At 42.6% G+C, this 19403-nt stretch overlaps 1 protein-coding gene across 7 annotated transcripts in view; it reads right to left on the reverse strand.

Annotated features, from left to right (window-relative positions):
• LOC121293956 (alpha-N-acetylgalactosaminide alpha-2,6-sialyltransferase 2-like) overlaps positions 1–19403 on the reverse strand; it is a 108209-nt gene that overhangs the window by 57455 nt on the left and 31351 nt on the right. The gene's annotated exons all lie outside the window — the stretch shown is intronic.

Below are 19403 nucleotides of genomic sequence, written 5' to 3' on the forward strand. Positions count from 1 at the left end.
CAGACTCCACTGCAGGCCCGAACTGTCAAAGGCCTATTAAGGCCATTAATGATCTAATTTAACTGACTCTCAGGGCTGGCTGTCCAACCTTAAGGTTGGCGGGCAGGCAAAGAGCCCAGGTGGCCTTCACATTTATCATGAAGGCTCATCCACGGGCAGGATGAGGTTTCATAAAGTGTTTAAATTGTTTTATTAACATTCATTGACATGTCCCAGCTCCGTGCCTCAGGGAGATTTCCGTGCTCTCTCACGCGCATGCGTGAAAGAACGCAGGCCCCGACTCTCCCTGACTCTCCCCCCGCCCCCCCCCCCCAACACAGGCAGTGCTGAGCACTTCTGGGTGCGCGTCACGCTGGGCAGGCCTTAATTGGCCCACCCAGGTAAAGTGGCAGCCCGCAGCCAATTGTGGGCTCCCACCCAGCCTGCCCGACGGGGAAAAAATTCTCCCCATAGGACTGGTGAACCATACATAGGCTCGGTTTATTTGAAGATACATTACAGGACTGCTCAGCGGATAGATCAACTTTAGGGATTCAACAATCTTTACTCAAAGGGTCAACACAGCTGCAATTCCTACACACACTACTAGCTGCCGGCCACATGATGCTTTACATCCTGGTTAACTGCTTATTTGCATATTTGTTTTAAGTGATGTCTGTTGGAATTTTAAGGGTGCAGAAAAGTTCTGGAAGTTAAAGGACTGTGGGTTCTGAGGTTCAGCCACAGGAAAAACCAGTGGTTTGTGTCCAGGTAAAACAGGAAGAGTCAAATCATGTCTCAGCAAATGAAGACTGGAGGGAGGTACATCAGATTGTTTATCTCAGTTGAGTATCGAAATGAGATTCTGAGGATTGCTCATGAAATTCCAACGGGGCCACATTTAGGAATTAGGAAAACCAAGGCCAAAATACAGAAATATTTTTATTGGCCTGACTTTCATCAGGATGTAGTCAAATTCTGCAGAATATATCACATGTCAGGTGATAGGAATCCACAAGCAGTGATTAAGCCGGCACCTTTAATTCCAATTCCAGCGTTTGAGGAACATTTTACTAGGGTCATGATTGATTGCGTAAGGACCCCTCCCTAAGACTAAAAGTGGAAATCAGTATTTACTGACAATAATGGATGTGTCTACCAGGTTTCCAGAAGCGATAACTTTAAGAAATATTGCAAAAAAATTGTAGAAGAGTTAACAAAATTCTTTACAAGTTATGGTTTACATAAAGAAACATAATCAGATCAGGGGTCAAATTTCATGTCATAGCTGTTCGAAGAAGTAATGGACAGTTTGGAGATAAAACAGTGTAAGTCAACAGCTTATCATCCAGAGTCACAAGTGAATTTGGAAAGATGTCATCAAACTTCAAAAGCTATGATGAGAGCGTACGGTCAGGATTATTTACATGATTGGGATGGAGGAATTCCATTATTGTTATTTGCTATTAAAGACGGTCCTAACGCATTGACTGGTTTTAGTCCTTTTGAACTAGTCTATGGTCATGAGGTAAGGGGACCACCGAAATTGATTTATGAGAAATTGGTGGGTCAAAATTCAGAAACTACTCTCCTGGATTACATATCAAACTTCAGAGAGAGATTAAACAGAATATGCGAGTTGGCCAGGGGACATTTAAGATGTCATGGCAAGTGACGAAAGTAAAAGCAGGCAGGAAGGCTACAGCTCAGAATTGTGTTGCTGGAGAGAAACTGCTAGTTCTGTTACCAGTACTGGGTGACTCATTAAAGGCAAGGTTTAGTAGGCCTTACAGGGTTGAAAAGAAATTGAGTGAAATAAATTATTTAATAAAGACTCCAGATAGAAGAAAGAAGCAGAGGCTGTGTCATGTAAATATGCTTAAGAAGTAGTTTGACAGGGAAGAGGACCAAAAGGAGGTGTTAGTGGTAGTAGATAATGAGAAAGAGGTAGAAATGCAAGATTCTGAAATTGGTTTTCCTCCAATCAAGTTGGATAATGAGAGGGTACTTGAAAACGTAAATATAATATCGAGCTACCTTCCAGACAAGTGTCATAAGGTGATTTGGAAAAGCTACTGCAATCGCACAAAGCTATTTGTGGAAATAAGTTGGAGAGGGCAGATTTAGCTTTATATGATGTCTCTGTAGAAGTTTCATCTTCAATAAGGCAACATCCTTATAGAATAAATATGGCAAAGTTATCACAAGTACAGAAGGGAATTGACTTCATGCTCCAAAATGATATCATGGAGTCTAGTTGCAGTAACCGGAGTTCGCCCATTGTGCTTGTAGCGAAACGGAATGGAACACAAAGACTGTGTGTGGGAACACAAAGACTGTGTGTGGGAACACAAAGACTGTGTGTGGGAACACAAAGACTGTGTGTGGGAACACAAAGACTGTGTGTGGGAACACAAAGACTGTGTGTGGGAACACAAAGACTGTGTGTGGGAACACAAAGACTGTGTGTGGGAACACAAAGACTGTGTGTGGACTAGTGAAAAGTGAATGCAGTGACAAAAGCAGATTTATATCCTATACCACAGTTGGAGGGTCGTATTAAGAAAGAGGTAGAAATGCAAGATTCTGAGATTGGTTTTCCTCCAATCAAGTTGGATAATGAGTGGCTATTTAATCACAAAGATCGACTTGCTAAAAGGATATTGGCAAGTACTGTTTTCGGAAAGAACAGAAGAGATATTGGCTTTTGTTACACCAAATGGGCTATATCAATTTAAAGTCATGCTATTTAGCATGAAGAATGTACCTGTGACATTTCAAAGACTGATGAACAAAGTAATTGCAGGTCTCTGCAATTATGCTGTTGATATTGATAACTTAATTTTCAATTAGAGGTGGGATGAGCATTTACAACATCTGGAAGAATTATTTACTCCATTACAAAAAGCTAATTTAGTGATGAACTTGGTTAAAGTGAATTTGCAAAAGTGCAAGTTGCACATCTAGGCCATACCATTGGGTATGGTAAGGTGGCTCCAAGAGATGTGAAGTAAAAGCTGAGGTGGATTTCCCAGTGTCTACAACAAAATGAGAAGTTGAGATTTCTGGGCATGAATTACCAGAAATTTGTACCAAATTTTAGCAGTACGGTTGCCCTGCTGACTGAACTATTAAAAAACAAGAAGTTTTAATGGGCACAGGAGTGTCGGGAGGCATTTGAAAACTGTATTAACTGCAACACCAGTTTTGGCAGTACCCAATCATGCCAAGCAATTTAAGTTGGCCGTTGATGCAAGAGATATAGACATTGGGGTTGTATTGTTTCAAGATTATGACACTGGAATTGAAAAACTGGTAGGGTATTTGGCCAAAGTGGGCGTTATGCAAGGGTCTTATTATTAGAATAGGTAAAGTTCAGAGGACATATGAAAATTTGCATTCAAAGAGGAAAATATGCATAAGGGAAAAGAAGGCTATTGATAAAAAGGAGGGATTCTAAGATCAAAAGCCTCCAGCCTGTAACCCTCGAGCAGCTTTCTGCAAGGACCCAGAGCTGAAAGAAACTCATTCTGTATGTGACTGTCCAGAGTGTGCTTTGACAGGGGTCTGTTTAAATATTTGCTCTATACTATTGCCTTAACGGAGGTGTAACTAGGACTCAGATTAATTAGGGGATTTTTGTAGTTATTATGGTAGTAATTTTGTAGACATATTTATATGCTTACAATCTTTCTTGTATTAATAAATTTTTAATTTAGTTTTATAAAAGCCTCTTGAGCCTCAGTGGTCTTATTACTACTGAATTCAAAGCCTGCATCTTGAAACATACAAATTGTAAAAATGGGCTATGACAGTTGTTTCAATTTTCTCTCTGGGATTTGAACAGCTCAGCATTTACCATTGGCTGTGTCATAATAGATGTGGCACTACCATCATGCTAAATAGGATAGATTTCAAACAGATCTAGCTACTCAAAACAGGCATCCAAGAGGCACCATGGGCCATCAGCAGCGGTAGAATAGATAATCTGTAACCTCATGGCCCAGCATATCCCCCACCCTACCATTACCACCAAGCCAGGGGATCAACCCTGGTTCAATGAAGAGTGCAGGAGGGCATGCCAGGAGCAGAAACAGGCATACCTAAAAATGAGGCGTCAACCTGGTGAAGCTACAACACAAGACTACTTGCATGCCAAACAGCATAAGCATCATGCAATAGACGGAGCTAAGTGATCCCACAACCAACAGATCAGATCCAAGCTCTGCAATCCTGCCACATCCAGTTGTGAATGGTGGCGGACAAGTAAGCAAATCTTCAATGATGGGGGAGCCCAGCACATCAGTGCAAAAGAAAAGGCTGAAACATTTGCAGTCATCATCAGCCAGAAGTGCCGGGATGATCCCTCTCAGCCTCCTCCCAAGGTCCCCTGCATCACAGATGCCAGTCTTCAGCCAATTCAATTGACTCCATGTGATATCAAGAAACGGCTGAAGGTAATGGATAGTGCAGAGGCTATGGGCCCTGACAATATTCTGGCAGTAGCACTGAAGACTTGTGCTCCAGAACCAGCTGCGCCGCTAACGAAGCCGTTCCAGTATGGCTACAAACAACTGGCATCTACCCGGAAAATGTGGAAAATTTCCCAGGTATTTCATGTCCACAGAAAGCAGGGTAATTCCAACCCAGACAATTACTGTCCCGGCCTATTCTCAATCAGCAGCAAAGTGATGGAAAGAGTCGTTGACAGTGCTATCACGCAGCACTTACAGCAATAACCTGCTCACTGACACTCAGTTTGGGTTCTGCACTCAGCACCTGTCATTATTACGGCCTTGATCCAAATACAGACTAAAGGGCTGAACTCCAGAGGTGAGGTGAGAGTGACTGCCCTTGACATCAAGGCAGCATTTGACAGAGTGTGGCATCAAGGAGCCCTAGCAAAACTGGAATCAATAGGAATCAGGGGGAGGGGGATCTCCTCACTGGTTGGAGTCACATCTTGCACAAAGGAAGATGGTTGTGGTTGTTGGAGGTCAATCATCTCGGTCCTGGGACATCACTGTAGGAGTTCCTCAGGGTAGTGTCCTCAGCCCAACCATCTTTAGCTGCTTCATCAATGAGTTTCCCTGAATCATATAGTCAGAAGTGGGGATGTTCAGACAATTACACAATGTTCAGCACCATTCATGACTCCCCAGATACTGAAGCAGTCCATGCCCAAATGCAGCAAGATTTGAACAACATTCGAGCTTGGCTGATAAGTGGCAAGTAACATTCGTGCCACACAAGTGCCAGGCAATGACCATCTCCAACAAGAAAGAATCTAATCACCTCCCCATGACAGTCAATGGCATTACCATCACTGAATCCCCCATTATCAACATCCTGGGGGGTTACTATTGATCAGAAAGTGAACTGGACCAGCCATATAAACACTGCGGCTACAAGAACAGGTCAGAGGTTGGGAATTCTGCAGAGAGTAACTCACCTGATTCCCCAAAGCCTGTCCTCCAAATACAAGGCACAGGAGTGTGATGAAATACTGCACTTGCCAGCTCCGACAACACAAGCAAGAAGCTCGACACTATCCCAGACAAAGCATCCCGTTTGATTGGCACCTACCCACCACCCTAAACATTCACTTCCTCCATTACTGATGCACAGTGGCAGCAGTGTGCATCATCTACTCAGCAAGGTTCCTTCTACAGCACCTTCTAAACCGACGGCCTCCAGCACCTAAAAGGACAAGGGCAGCAGATGCATGGGAACATCACCACCTGCAAGTTCCCCTTCAAGCCGCTCACCATCTGGACTTGGAATTATACCACTGTTCCTTCGCTGGGAACGGGGAATTCAGGTCCACTGAAGAGAAACCACGATGCAATATTTAGATGTCAGCTTTAGTTCATTGGTAGCACTCTCACTCAAGTCAGAAGGTCTTGGGGTCAACCCCCACTCCAGGGACCCAAGTATGTACAGTTCAAAAGGACTTCACTGGCTGTAAAATGCTTTGGGACATCCAGAGGTCGTGCAAGGCACTGTATAAATGCAAGTCAGTCTCAGTCTAACTATCTCATTGCAACAGATGAGATTGTAAGCAGATTCATAGACTATAAATGTAAGCAAGAGAAATTTCTATGGTGGTGTATTGTAAAAAGGTATGAGGAGAAGGAGGAAGTGGGTTTAAAGTGGATGACTGTAGGGGAGGTTATACTTGATGCAGCAAGGATATGGTGCATGAAATGACCTTTTGTACTACCATTTCTGATTCTATAAAATGACTTCTGGCTAAAGTGAAAGATGCGGCAATGAATTGGGGATACAAAACCATTGAGGCTCTGGGACGATTAAAACTTAAAAAAAAAATTGCCATCACTAGCTTTCTACTGACAAGGGTAGAGAGGCTGCAGAACCAAAATGAGTAGACATAACTAAGATTGGAAATCACCATGATCTAATTTGGATGGAGAAAACAGGTTTGAGGGGTTGAATCACCTGATACTACCTATGCAGAATGAGAATGAAGAGCGAGAGCATGCACATGGAAACAAACCAAAGAATCCTCCTTTCTTCAAAGCACAAATTGTTAATTTATTTCATATTGCAAATGATGGTATAAAAAGTGGCACAGAATTTCAAATATTCACCAGTCCTTAGGGAATAACTGCCTCCACTTCACACCAGAATTGTGAGCAATCACACAAAATTAGCATCAATGTCACAGAAGAGGCTACCAACAAACCCAACACCACACCCAAACAGGCTGTACTGTCCCCACAATCACTCAAGTGCATACCCAATAATCCAAGACCCAAAACAAATTAATCAAGGGGACTAAAATGTAAGTGGGGCGGCTGCATTGCTTGTCATGAAAGAAGCATATTTAAACAAGGTCAATTTAAAGTACAAAACAGTCCCCCACCCAGCAGACTAGGCTAACTTGAATTGACTGTACCATCGTACAAGGAGATCAGATGCATCTCTATCGGACAACCCGTAGTTATGAACAGGTGTCATACACAATTCAGTTCAGAAAATATATAAAGCATACAGAATGCACAGCTACCCAAAGCCATGAAGTGGTCTGTCACATGGGCAAGCAAATTGGCAACTGACCCTCATCATTATTTGAAAATTAAAATAGAAGCCAACAAGTAGCCAAAAGCAACCCAGTGAGTTGGACACATTCTTCAACTCCAAAACCCAAAAGCTGATTGCTCAAGGGTTAGCCAGTACCAGTTACATGCAGTCACAGTGTCAGCATTTAACAGTACAAAAAGTGAGATTAAGAAGATTTCTAGGGCTGACACTCCAGTGCAGTACAGAGGGGGTGCTGCACTGTCGGAGGTACCGACTTTCAGATGAGATGTTAAGCCAAGGTCCTCTCTTTCCTCTTGGGTGGATCTAAAAGATCCAATGGCACTATTCAAAGAAGAGCAGGAGTGTTCTCCTTGGTGTCCTGGCCAATATTTTCATCAAAATCAACATTATACGGCCTTTATCACATTGCTGGGTATAGGAACTTCCAAGTTCAAAATCGGCTGCCACATTTCCTACATTACAACAGTGACTACACCAAATGTATGTAAGTGGTTGTAAAGTTTGAGTGCACCCATTAGTCATTAAAGGCACTACCATAAATGCAAGTCTTTATTAAAAGAGCATAAGAAATAGGAATAGACCATATAGCCCTTCAAAACTGTTCCGCCACTCAATAAATCAATAAATTTGAACTTTGCCTCAACTCTATTTACCTGCCTGTCCACTTCCTTATAGTTGAAAAATCTGTGTATCTCAGCCTTGATTGTATTCAATGACACAGCCTCCACAGCTCTGTAGTAGAGAATTCCAAAGATTAACAACCTTCTGAGAAAAGAAATCTCGCACATCTTTGTCTTAAATTTATTCTGGAACTATGCCTAGAGTTCTAGATTCCTCAAGGAGGGAAAGCATCATCTCAGCATCAACCCCATTAAGCCCCCTCAGAATGTTTCATTGAGGTCACCTCTCATTCTTCCAAACTCCAACGAATATAGGCTCAACCTTTCCTCATAAGACCAATCCCTTCCTCACACGAATCAGCCTAGTGAACCTTTTTTGAACTGCCTCCAATGCAGTTTCTTCAACGCTTTTAATAATTTGCAGTTGGGAGATTTAGCCTACATTATTTTTTTTAAAATCCCAATTTATTAATGGCCAAATCTAGCTCAAGAGAAAAAGATAGCACTATGTTGTTTTCCATTAAAATTGAACCCCAAGAATCCTATAAATGTATTGATGCCAACACTATAAATCATGTTGAAAGCTCGTTGCACCAGCATTAAAACCTAAAAGCAATTTCTTGCCTGTGGCAGGAAACCAATGATGTACAAAGTAACAGGAACCAACTACAGCTTTCAGTTCAATTCGAATCAGATTTTCCATCACAGAACCTAAATAAATTGAAGGGTTACAGAATGATTCACTTATAGAGCACAGCCATATCACTCACCAAATCGCAAAGTGTCCAAAAAAGCTACTGAAAGCATTGTGGGGTTTATATGATCTTTACAGTTTTAAGATAGAGACTTAGTTTCTAAGGCATGTTAAAAAATTACAATTAAACAAAACTTGCCAAGTCTAATTTTGGCTTAACAGAAATGTACCAACTTTTCTGATAAACGTGGCCAAAGTTTTCACAATTTCTAAAATCACTCTGCACGCAAAGAGAGATTTTAGTTTTATTTGTTTGTGGGATATAGCCATAACTGGAAATGCAAGATTTATTACGCATTCCTGGTTTCCTCAAGGTATTGGCAAGTATGGTCCTTGAACAGCCGTAGTCCTTGTGCCCCGTTTTCTTGTTCGGACTGGAAAGGCATCAGTGAACCCATCAGGTTTTTTTTTACAACAGCCTAACTTTTCTGGTCCAGCTCACAAATCGCCAGGTCCGTTGAATTCACGTCCGCAGCTTGCCGATGGTGGCACTTCTAACATTCAAGATCTGGGCTGCTAGTTTATTTGGGAGATTCTGCATCAGCGTGCATCTGCAGGGAAGGAGTCACGAGCACGTTAAAACGGCAAAAGCTGGTTTACCACTAATGTGCGGTAGAGAAGAGATGCAACTGTGCCAGAGTCAGCATGCAAGTGCAGACCCTCAGATTTAGGTTTGTACAGCCTGGGTATTCCGAAATTATACACACAGTCTCTACGTATTCAGCAGTTGGATTTCTGATCTTTAACCCAGCAGTTACTGTGGTGAATACCCTTGGATGATATTGCTATTATTCTTAAAGGATCCATTAAACTAGTTTAAATAGTTGGGTCTGCATTTCACTAAAGTTTCCCCAAAAGGCTAGGAATTAACACCTTGGGAAGTTTTATTACATTAAAGGCGCTATATAAATACAAGTTGTTGGTTAAGTGGTTCATTATTTACAGGAGAAAGATTTTGATTCAGAGACGTCACAATTAACTGATTATTTTGTCACATAGTACAAAATAATCCATTTAAAACTAATTTTTTTGGCAAAAAAATTACCTTTTCTATTAGCCAAAAAGGCTAATAGAAAAGGTACCACTCAAAAGTTTCTTTTAAGCTTACGGTCCATTTGTTTTACATTTCCATAAAGTCCCAAAAGTTCATTCAGAAAATGCACCACCCAATCAAACACCAAGTCACAGGCCAGAGATTTCCCAGGTTAAGTGCCTAATCTGTCCAGAATTAGCAAATCTAAGGCAGCTTGTTAGTTGAATTGTCATAATTAGCTAAAATAGTCTGGCCTTCGCATTGATGGGGAAAGGAAATGTCCATATACTTCCCAGTCCTGACCATTATCCAGTGACCCTTGTTTGACAGTGCATAATGCAAATGACCAGACTTGGTGAGGAAGGAGGTCTTTCAGAATCACCCATTCCACCAACACACACTGCTTAAACTCAGACACGAAGAGTAATAATAGCTGCCTCGTGGTCAAAGAGCTGCTGCAGCCCATGAACCAATACACCTACAGGAATCAGCACAATCCAAAAATGGAGATTAAATTAATAGGCAAAGGGTTGCCATGGATACTTTTGAAGTTTTCCTTTATATAGAAAAAAGGGTATATTCTGAACGTGTGCATGATTTTTCAAGCAATACCCTGCCCTCCCTCTAGCTAATCCTATTACATCACAACCTTGTACCAATTACACCCAAGGGAATCTGAATCAGGTTAGCTGTGTTGGAACAGACATGTGACTATACCTGCAAAGAGCAGTTTTAATAAAGACCACCTCCACAAGCAAGGCAGAACGATATAGCAGTGTCCCAAGGTATGGTTCACATTCAATCCCGACTGACCTCACTGGGGGTCACAGTGATGAACTGAGTAACTGGAAAGTCGAATAGAAAGTGTAACAAGAAATGGATGGCTGAGCATTTACACGGTTGCAGTACAATGTTGGAATTTTAGATTAATATGCTGCCTCAACAAATTAGTCTTCAAGTTTTTTGGCGTGTTCTTCATTCCACATTGGTTCAAGCTCAAAGAGAAAACAAAATTCAAATGCAACATTTGTTGAGAGCTTCAGAAAAACTTTAGCAAACAGTTAGCACTGGTCATGTAAGTTGAAACTGATAGCTTTAAAGGCAATGGATCCTTTATACTGCTAATTCCACATTGCTCTTCAGCCAGAAGATGCTAATGGCTGCAACCTGTCTGCTTATGGGTGAACCCAAAAGATCCCGCGGTGCTGTTTTGAAGACCAAGTCCTAGTCAGTATTTATTCCTTAGCCCCACATCACTAAAAGAACAGATAGTCTGGCCATTATCACACTGCACATAGCAAAGCTCCGCAAACAGCAAATTGGCTGCTGCATTTTCCACATTACGACAGTGAATACGCTTCCAAAGAACCTCCTTGGCTGTGAACACACTTCGGTCCACCCTGGGCTGGCGGAAGGTGCTGCAGAAACGTAAGTTCTTTCCTTTAGCAGAGAGCTGAAATGACTACATTTCAACGAAACTTGTGAATATTTGCATGCAGGAGCAGATTATCCTGTTCGCCAGTATGGGAAAGCACCACTGTCATTCTGACACGTGGTGTGGAGTTTGATTCGGACTGTTTCAGGCCCAGCTTTCTTTACATTATAACTTTGAACTTCTCTGCTGTTCGAGAAAACCTTTCTGGAGAGGAAATGGACCATCGATGCAGCCACCATACCCACCCAACAGATTTGAAATCTCAATGAGTGGCAACGGCAGGGGGAAAAAATTAGAAAGAAAACATTGGTTAAAAGGGGAACAAACAAAATCAAATAGTTGAATATCAAGCGGATTGCTTTTGCTTTCTTTGTAACTTCATGGGTACTAATGGTTGGATTATCCCTTCCTTACCTGTTTAAGCAGTTTAGTATATCTAGAGGCAGAACAACAACTTGTATTTACACAGCATCTTTAATATAATAATATGGCTCAAGACATGTCACAGAAATGTTTTAAAACAAAATTTGACACTGATCAGCGCAAGATAATATTAGGACTGATAGCCAAAAACTTGATCAGAGTGTTATGGACAGGTGTGTCTTAAAGCAGGAAAGAAACAGGCAGAGAAGTGTAGGGAGAGAATTCCCGCGCATTGGGCCTAGGCAGCTGAAGGTTTGGACACCAATAGTGGAGTGATTCAAATCAGGGATGCTCCAAGAAGCCTGAATTAGACGAGCACAGGTATCGAGGACTGTGGGGGCTGGAGTCATACTGCGATAGGGAGGGGCAAGGCCACAGAAGGATTTGAAAACATGGATAAGAATTTTAAAATCAAGGCTGGGAGCTAACAGAAGTCAGCCAACAGAGTTCTGGGAAATGTCACGTTTACAGAGGGTAAAGTGTGCGGCCAGCCAGGAGCAGGGTGGAAGTGTCAATTCTGGAACTAACAAAAGGCCCTCAAGTTTGTACTGGAGAGAATGGGGACCGCCCAGCACACCGCGCAACATGTTTGATAACTCACTTCATTTATTACTGACTAAAATGCTAATCTTTAAATCCCTAACCAACTTTGTGGTATAGCACACATCAACTCACATTCAAAACTTAGATAAAAACAAAAAACTGCGGATGCTGGAAATCCAAAACAGAAACAAAATTACCTGGAAAAACTCAGCAGGTTGGGCAGCATCAGCGGAGAAGAAAAGAGTTGATGTTTCGAGTCCTCATGACCCTTCCACAGAACTGAGTGAATATAAGGAGAGGGGTGAAATATAAACTGGTTTAAGGTGGAGGGGGGGGGTGGGTGGTTGTGGGGACAAGCAAGCCGTGATAGGAGCAGATAATCAAAAGATGTCACAGACAAAAGAACGAAAGCACACAGAGGTGTTGAAGGTAGTGATATTATCTAAACGAATGTGCTAATTAAGAATGGATGGTAGGGCACTCAAGGTACAGCTCTAGTGGGGGTGGGGTGGAAAGACTAGCGGGGCATTAAAGATTTAAAAATAATGGAAGTAGGTGGGAAAAGAGAAATCTATATAAATTATTGGAAAAAAACAAAAGGAAGGGGGAAGAAACAGAAAGGGGGTGGGGATGGAGGAGGGAGCTCAAGACCTAAAGTTGTTGAATTCAATATTCAGTCCGGAAGGCTGTAAAGTGCCTAGTCGGAAGATGAGGTGCTGTTCCTCCAGTTTGTGTTGGGCTTCACTGGAACATTGCAGCAGGCCAAGGACAGACATGTGGGCAAGAGAGCAGGGTGGAGTGTTAAAATGGCAAGCGACAGGGAGGTTTGGGTCATTCTTGTGGACAGACCGCAGGTGTTCTGCAAAGCGGTCGCCCAGTTTACGTTTGGTCTCTCCAATGTAGAGGAGACCACATTGGGAGCAACGAATGCAGTAGACTAAATTGAGGGAAGTGCAAGTGAAATGCTGCTTCACTTGAAAGGAGTGTTTGGGCCCTTGGACGGTGAGGAGAGAGGAAGTGAAGGGACAGGCGTTGCATCTTTTGCGTGGGCATGGGGTGGTGCCATAGGTGGGGGTTGAGGAGTAGGGGGTGATGGAGGAGTGGACCAGGGTGTCCCGGAGGGAACGATCCCTATGGAATGCCGCCGGGGGGGGGGGGGTGAAGGGAAGATGTGTTTGGTGGTGGCATCATGCTGGGGTTGGCGGAAATGGTGGAGGATGATCCTTTGAATGCGGAGGCTGGTGGGGTGATAAGTGAGGACAAGGGGGACCCTATTATGTTTCTGGCGGCATTCCATAGAGATCGTGGTCTCCTCTACATTGGAGAGATCAAACGTAAACTGGGTGACCGCTTTGCAGAACACCTGTGGTCTGTCCACAAGAATGACCCAAACCTCCCTGTCGCTTGCCATTTTAACACTCCACCCTGCTCTCTTGCCCATATGTCTGTCCTTGGCTTGCTGCATTGTTCCAGTGAAGCCCAACACAAACTGAAGGAACAGCACCTCATCTTCCGACTAGGCACTTTACAGCCTTCCAGACTGAATATTGAATTCAGCAACTTTAGGTCTTGAACTCCCTCCTCCATCCCCACCCCCTTTCTGTTTCTTCCCCCTTCCTTTTGTTTTTTCCAATAATTTATATAGATTTCTCTTTTCCTACCTATTTCCATTATTTTTAAATCTTTAATGCCCCGCTAGTCTTTCCACCCCACCCCCACTAGAGCTGTACCTTGAGTGCCCCACCATCTATTCTTAATTATCACATTCGTTTAGATAATATCACTACCTTCAACACCTCTGTGTGCTTTTATTCTTTTGTCTGTGACATCTTTTGATTATCTGCTCCTATCACTGCTTGCTAGTCCCTACAACCACACCACACCCACCCCAACTTCTCTCCCCCCGCCACCCCACTTTAAACCAGCTAATATTTCACCCCTCTCCTTATATTCACTCAGTTCTGTTGAAGGGTCATGAGGACTCGAAACGTCAACTCTTTTCTTCTCCGCTGATGCTGCCAGACCTGTTGAGTTTTTCCAGGTAATTCTGTTTTTGTTTCACATTCAAAACTTAATGTGCATAGATTTAATGAGAGATTGTGGAGATGGCTTCTTCAAGTTTGTTCACATCAACACTTTTCCCCATCCATTATTTATTTCTCCAAGTAAAACATGGTATCAGTTTCCTAGTTCTAGTTTATGGATCACTTCCTGCCGAATGCAAACCTCACACTATATATGTTTTATGATGACCCGTTTGTTTCAAGAGACCAGAGACCTCATACCCCTTTCACACCAGTGTTACTTATTTATTGCCCCTTCTAATTCATCCTCTGATATAAGCAATCGTCTGATGCATGGCATCCCCTACTCTGCTAGACACCTGCGTTTCAAAAACTTTCATCTGTTTTGAGAAGGGATTTTGAGATTATGACAGGGAAAAAACAAGCTTTTTCCAAAAACACAATCTAAACAAATCCTTTCCACTTTTTACTTTTGCCCTCATTAAAATCAAAGCAGCGCAAAAGCACCAATATTCTGACACCAACCTCATGTGGTTCATACAACAAAAAAAATCTCTCCAACACTTTCTTACACTGCTTGATTAAAGTTTTACCTTTCTCTTAGCCTGCATGCCTCCAAAAGGTAACTTAGTTACTTGAAATGACAAAGGCAAACACTGATTAATTTAGCCTCTAGGAATCTGATCTAGACAGCAGCATCTTTTAACCACAGTTGAAAGGCTGGATGAGAGATTGCATTGGGTGGAGAGATGTCAGACAATATTAACGACACGCAGCCATCAGCATCAGTTCAAAGGCTCGTGATCAGGTTGTGGGGGTAGGGATCCCAGTCGCCTCAGCACAAAACAGGAACATGCTCAGAATTTTCTTTTGAAGTCTCATCTGTAAATCACCAATGTTTACTCACAGTGGTGAGAAGCCAGATCTGGAAACGGAGGACAGTGGTTTCCAGAACGGAAGGCTCCCTAGCAAGTTGAAAGACAGCAACATTCTACCAGACAACATAAAATGTACTACTCTGCAAGGCTGGAATTGTGAGGCAACAGGTCTAACTGTTCTAATCAGTCAACAAGTTAACTCCTCAGGTTGCCAGTTCCAATGCCAGTTGTTTCTCTGAAGATGGGCAGCTGGTTATAAACACACAAGCTGCCTCAAAATTCAAGAGAGGAGAGACTCTCTTATTTAAAATATTGACTTGTTAAAAAGAACCTAATGAATGGTGATCTCTTGACTCTTCTGTTCAAGGACGCCCCGCTTTACAGCGACTGGCATGCTGTCCCATGCAAATCACTTCCGGGTCAATAAGTCAAATTCCATTTTTATTATATAGTCGTTTGGAATTATTAATCTTTGTTTTGGGAGAGTGGAAACCAACAACTCCATCCATTATTCAATATGTTTAGTTATATTAAAAAAATGCCTTGCCTTACAACTCAGTTTGACCCAATCTCAACAGCTCTTTGGATCAGAGTTCTTCCAGATTAAGACTGCCCTTTGTGTGACACAGTGTTTCCCATGAACTGCCTCACTCTAGTGTTAAAGACATGTCCCCTTGTTCTGGACTTCCCACCAGAGGAAACAGTTTCTCTCTATCTACCTGATTGAATCCTTCAATCATCTTCAAAGAAAATCTTCAATGAATATATGCATTGAATGCTATTATAATTATATTGGAGCACCTCAGAATGCAACATGATGTATGTCGATAGTGCAATGGTATTGGAGTTGTCTGACTGTCTGTAATGACCATACTGAAATGATTGTAATATTCATTGATTGTATTGAAGCACCTCGTGATCCATGTGTAAAAACTGAATCTGATTGCACTTTTTGTGATGGTGATTTAGAAATGTTTTGTAATGTTCTTCCAGATATTTTATGAATAAAGTATATTTTTCAAAAAATAATATAAATCTTCCAAGAAAACCCAGTCTGATGACTCCTTAATCTTCTATATTCAGGGAAATACAAGCCTATGTAACTTGCCCTCAAATTAATCTGGTATAATTCTAGTGAGCCTGCACTCTACCCCCTCCAAACTCAAAATCTCTTTCTTCAGGTGTGGGAGTCTGAACAGAATGCAGTGTTCCACTGCAGTCTAACCAGGACTTTACACAATATAGCATTATTTCCACCAATTTGTATCTCAGCTGGTTTGAGATAAAGGCTAACATTCTATTAGCTTCTTTGATTTTCTTGTACTTGTTCACTAAATGATTTTTGTTCACCAAAATCTAAATCTCACTACTCCTCCTCAGTTCCCAGCATTTGGAAGGTATTCTGACTTATCCTCCTCACGTCAAACTCCCATCTGTCATGGGTTGAGTGAGTGAGTGGGCAAAACAAATGTCTCCTTGCATCTTCTTGCTCTCACTTCTGCTATTTCCTGTGCCACCTAGCTTAAATAGCATAGAAGTGTTTCACACATCTGTCAGTTTTGGCTCTATTGGTAACACTTCTGTCTCAGTCAGAACATTGTGGGCTTTAGCCCCTTCCCGCTGGCTCGAGCGGGTAATCCAGGCAGATATTTCCCGGCAGCGATGACGGAGTGCTGTGCTGTCCGATGTGCCTTTCTTCAAATCAGACGTCCAACTGAGGCCGATGAAACTATTTGAAGAGCAAGAGAGTTCTCCTGATTTCCCTGACCAACGTTTATCCTTCAGACATCACAAACACGTTAGTTGGTCATTCACCTCCTTGTGGTTTGTGGGAGCTTGCAGTATGCAAATTGGTTGCTACATTTGGTCACGTTCCAAGCATGACCATGTTTCAAAAGGGTCCTTGGTTGACTGTAAAAGCACTTTGGGAGGTTCCGAAAATCTGTAAAAGTGCCAAATTAGTTCAAGTTCTCTTTTTTCAGAAGCTCCACGTAACATACAAGCAGTTGGGTTAACTCAGGATGGGGGTTGCCAACAACTTATGTCGCCAGAGCCACATGCAGCTCTTTAATGTTTCATTTGTGCCCATCAATTTTCTTCTATTTGTCCGGTAATCCAGAGGTCCAGACTAATGCTCTGGGTACACACAGGTTCAAATCCCATCACTGCAGTTAGTGGGATTTAAATTCAATTCATAATAAGTGAAGGTGACCATGGCACTCTCAATGATTGTCGTAAAAACCCGTCCAGTTCACGAGTGGGCATTTAGGGCAAGGGAATCTGCCATCCTTACCTGGTCTGGCCCACATGTGACTCAATTTCCACAGTAACGTGGTTGACTCTTAACTGCCCTCCGAAATGGTCTAGCAAACCACTCAGTTCAAGGGGTGGGCAACAATTGCTGGGCTTGCTAAGGACACCCACATCCCATGAAAAAGTAGCATTTAAAAATAAAATGATTCTCTTTGAGCTCAAGCGTGCACTAGATGAAAGAAACTTATAGACGGATGTCACGTAAAATATGACGGCTGGCGAGCCTATCTTCCCAGCTGCTCCCTGACCCATTCCCCATAAAACAGACCGACAGGCGCCAAAATTAGCAGCCCATTCTAAAACAAAAACATTGAGTGGGCGATTGAGCTTGTTAACAAGTCAACTGATGGAATATTACATTGCCCATACCACAAATAGGGATGGCATTGACAGGAGTGGGCAGGTTGTTTTATTGTAACCAAACCGTTTATAAGGCAGGATGGAAGGGGGTTGTTTGTCCTTCATGGTGGGGGTGTCCTGTGCACAGTCACCCCCAACATATTAAGCTCCTTTGTCACTTCCCGTCTGACCACCAAAGTCCAGCCCCCTCCCCACCCACCCATCCCTAAGCTCCCTGATTCTTTACTGTCAAAGACTGTGGACTTTCCTCACTCTGGAGGCCAGCCATGTCCTCTTTATCCCAGGCCTACCCGCAGTCCCACCAGCGCCCATGACTAAAGCTGTGTCCTGCTATAGCTGCCAGCCAATCAGGTTGGTCAGCAGCTCTCAAGGGCGGGATTTCCTCCCACTGAGGAGGAAAAGTCCAATCCTCAACCCCACAAGGCCGCACAGAACATGTTATTGCTGTCGGGCAAACTCGTCTCACATCAGTCAGTTCGGGATCAACATTTTTCCCCTCGGGGTAGGGGGCAGTCGAAGCCTATGCCACCCCCACCCCAGAAACTTCAGCCCTCGATCTTTAAATTGATGATCTCTGGTTATTGACCCACTTGCCAAAAGGAAGAGTCTTTTTTATCCCCTCTTATCCATTGCCATCATTTTGAAGACCTCCTCTGTTCCGAGGAGAATTGTTCAAACTTTTCCAACCTCTCCTCAAAACTCAAGTTTCTCATCCTTGATAACATGCAGGTAAACCTCCTCTATACACCGAGGTGTTTCGCATCCTTCCTGGAGTGTGGCACCCAGAATTGTCCACATTAGGCCAGCTGAAACCTAGTCCTTTGATTTATAAAGTTCCAGCACAGTCTCTCTGCTTTTATATTCTATGCCTCTATTTGGAAAAAACCTATTTATAAACCCAAGTGACCCATGTGCTCTTTAACCAGCTTATCAGATTGCCCTGCCATCTTTGAGGATCTATATATGGACAAAGCCTCATCATGTTCATCTACGCTATTCAAAATGGTGTCATTTTTAAACAAACTGTCTTCTCATATTAGATCTCCCTTCACATCACACACTTCTCTACATTTAATTCTATTTGTCAAGCTTCTGCCCATTTCACAATCCAGCCTATATCATATCATGCCCATATACCACTTGTCAAACTTCGTATTATCTGCAAACTTTATAATGTTGCTCTCCACACCTGAGTCTCGGTCATTTATAGCAATTACAGAAGGGGTAACGGGCACAAAGCTGACGCGTGGGGGCCACCTTTGCAAACCACCACCCAGTCTGAAAAACAGGAGGTGCTGTCCACTTTCTCAGGTGGATATATAAATTCCCACAGCACTATTTCAAAGAGGATCAATGATGTTCTCCCCAGTGTTCTGGCCAATATTTATCCCTCAAGCAACATCACAAACAGATTATTTGTTCAGTAGCGTGTTGTCAGCCGTGGCTCAATTGTCACAAAGCTTCAGGGTTCAAGTAAGGACTTGAGCACAGAAATCAAGGCTGACATTCCAGTGCAATGCTGGGGGAGCACGACACTGTTGGAGGTGCCATATTTTGGATGAGGTGTTGAATTGAAGCCCCATCTGCCCTCTCACATGAATGTAAAAAATAGCATTTTCTTTTGAAGAAGCAGGCGAGTTGTTTCCTGTGGCCAATATTTATCTCAACATCAACAAAACAGATTATCTGGCTATTATTACGCTGCTGTTTGTGGTATCGCTCTGTGTGCAAATCTCACTGTGAGCAAATCGGCTGCCACATTTCCCACAGCACAACAGTGACTACATTTCAAAAAGTAAAAGCTACATCTTTGGCTCCAAGTAACTTACACGGCATTACATAGTGAAGTATATCGTGATGTCAGGTGGCCGTGAAAGCCGCTATACAAATGCAAATCCTTCTGGGTGTGCACAACTTGAATGCTGCATTTCCTATGTTACAACAGTGACTAGGCTTCACAAAAAGAGTGCAAGCAT

This window comes from Carcharodon carcharias, chromosome 22, assembly GCF_017639515.1.
Source record: "Carcharodon carcharias isolate sCarCar2 chromosome 22, sCarCar2.pri, whole genome shotgun sequence".
NCBI lineage: Eukaryota > Metazoa > Chordata > Chondrichthyes > Lamniformes > Lamnidae > Carcharodon > Carcharodon carcharias.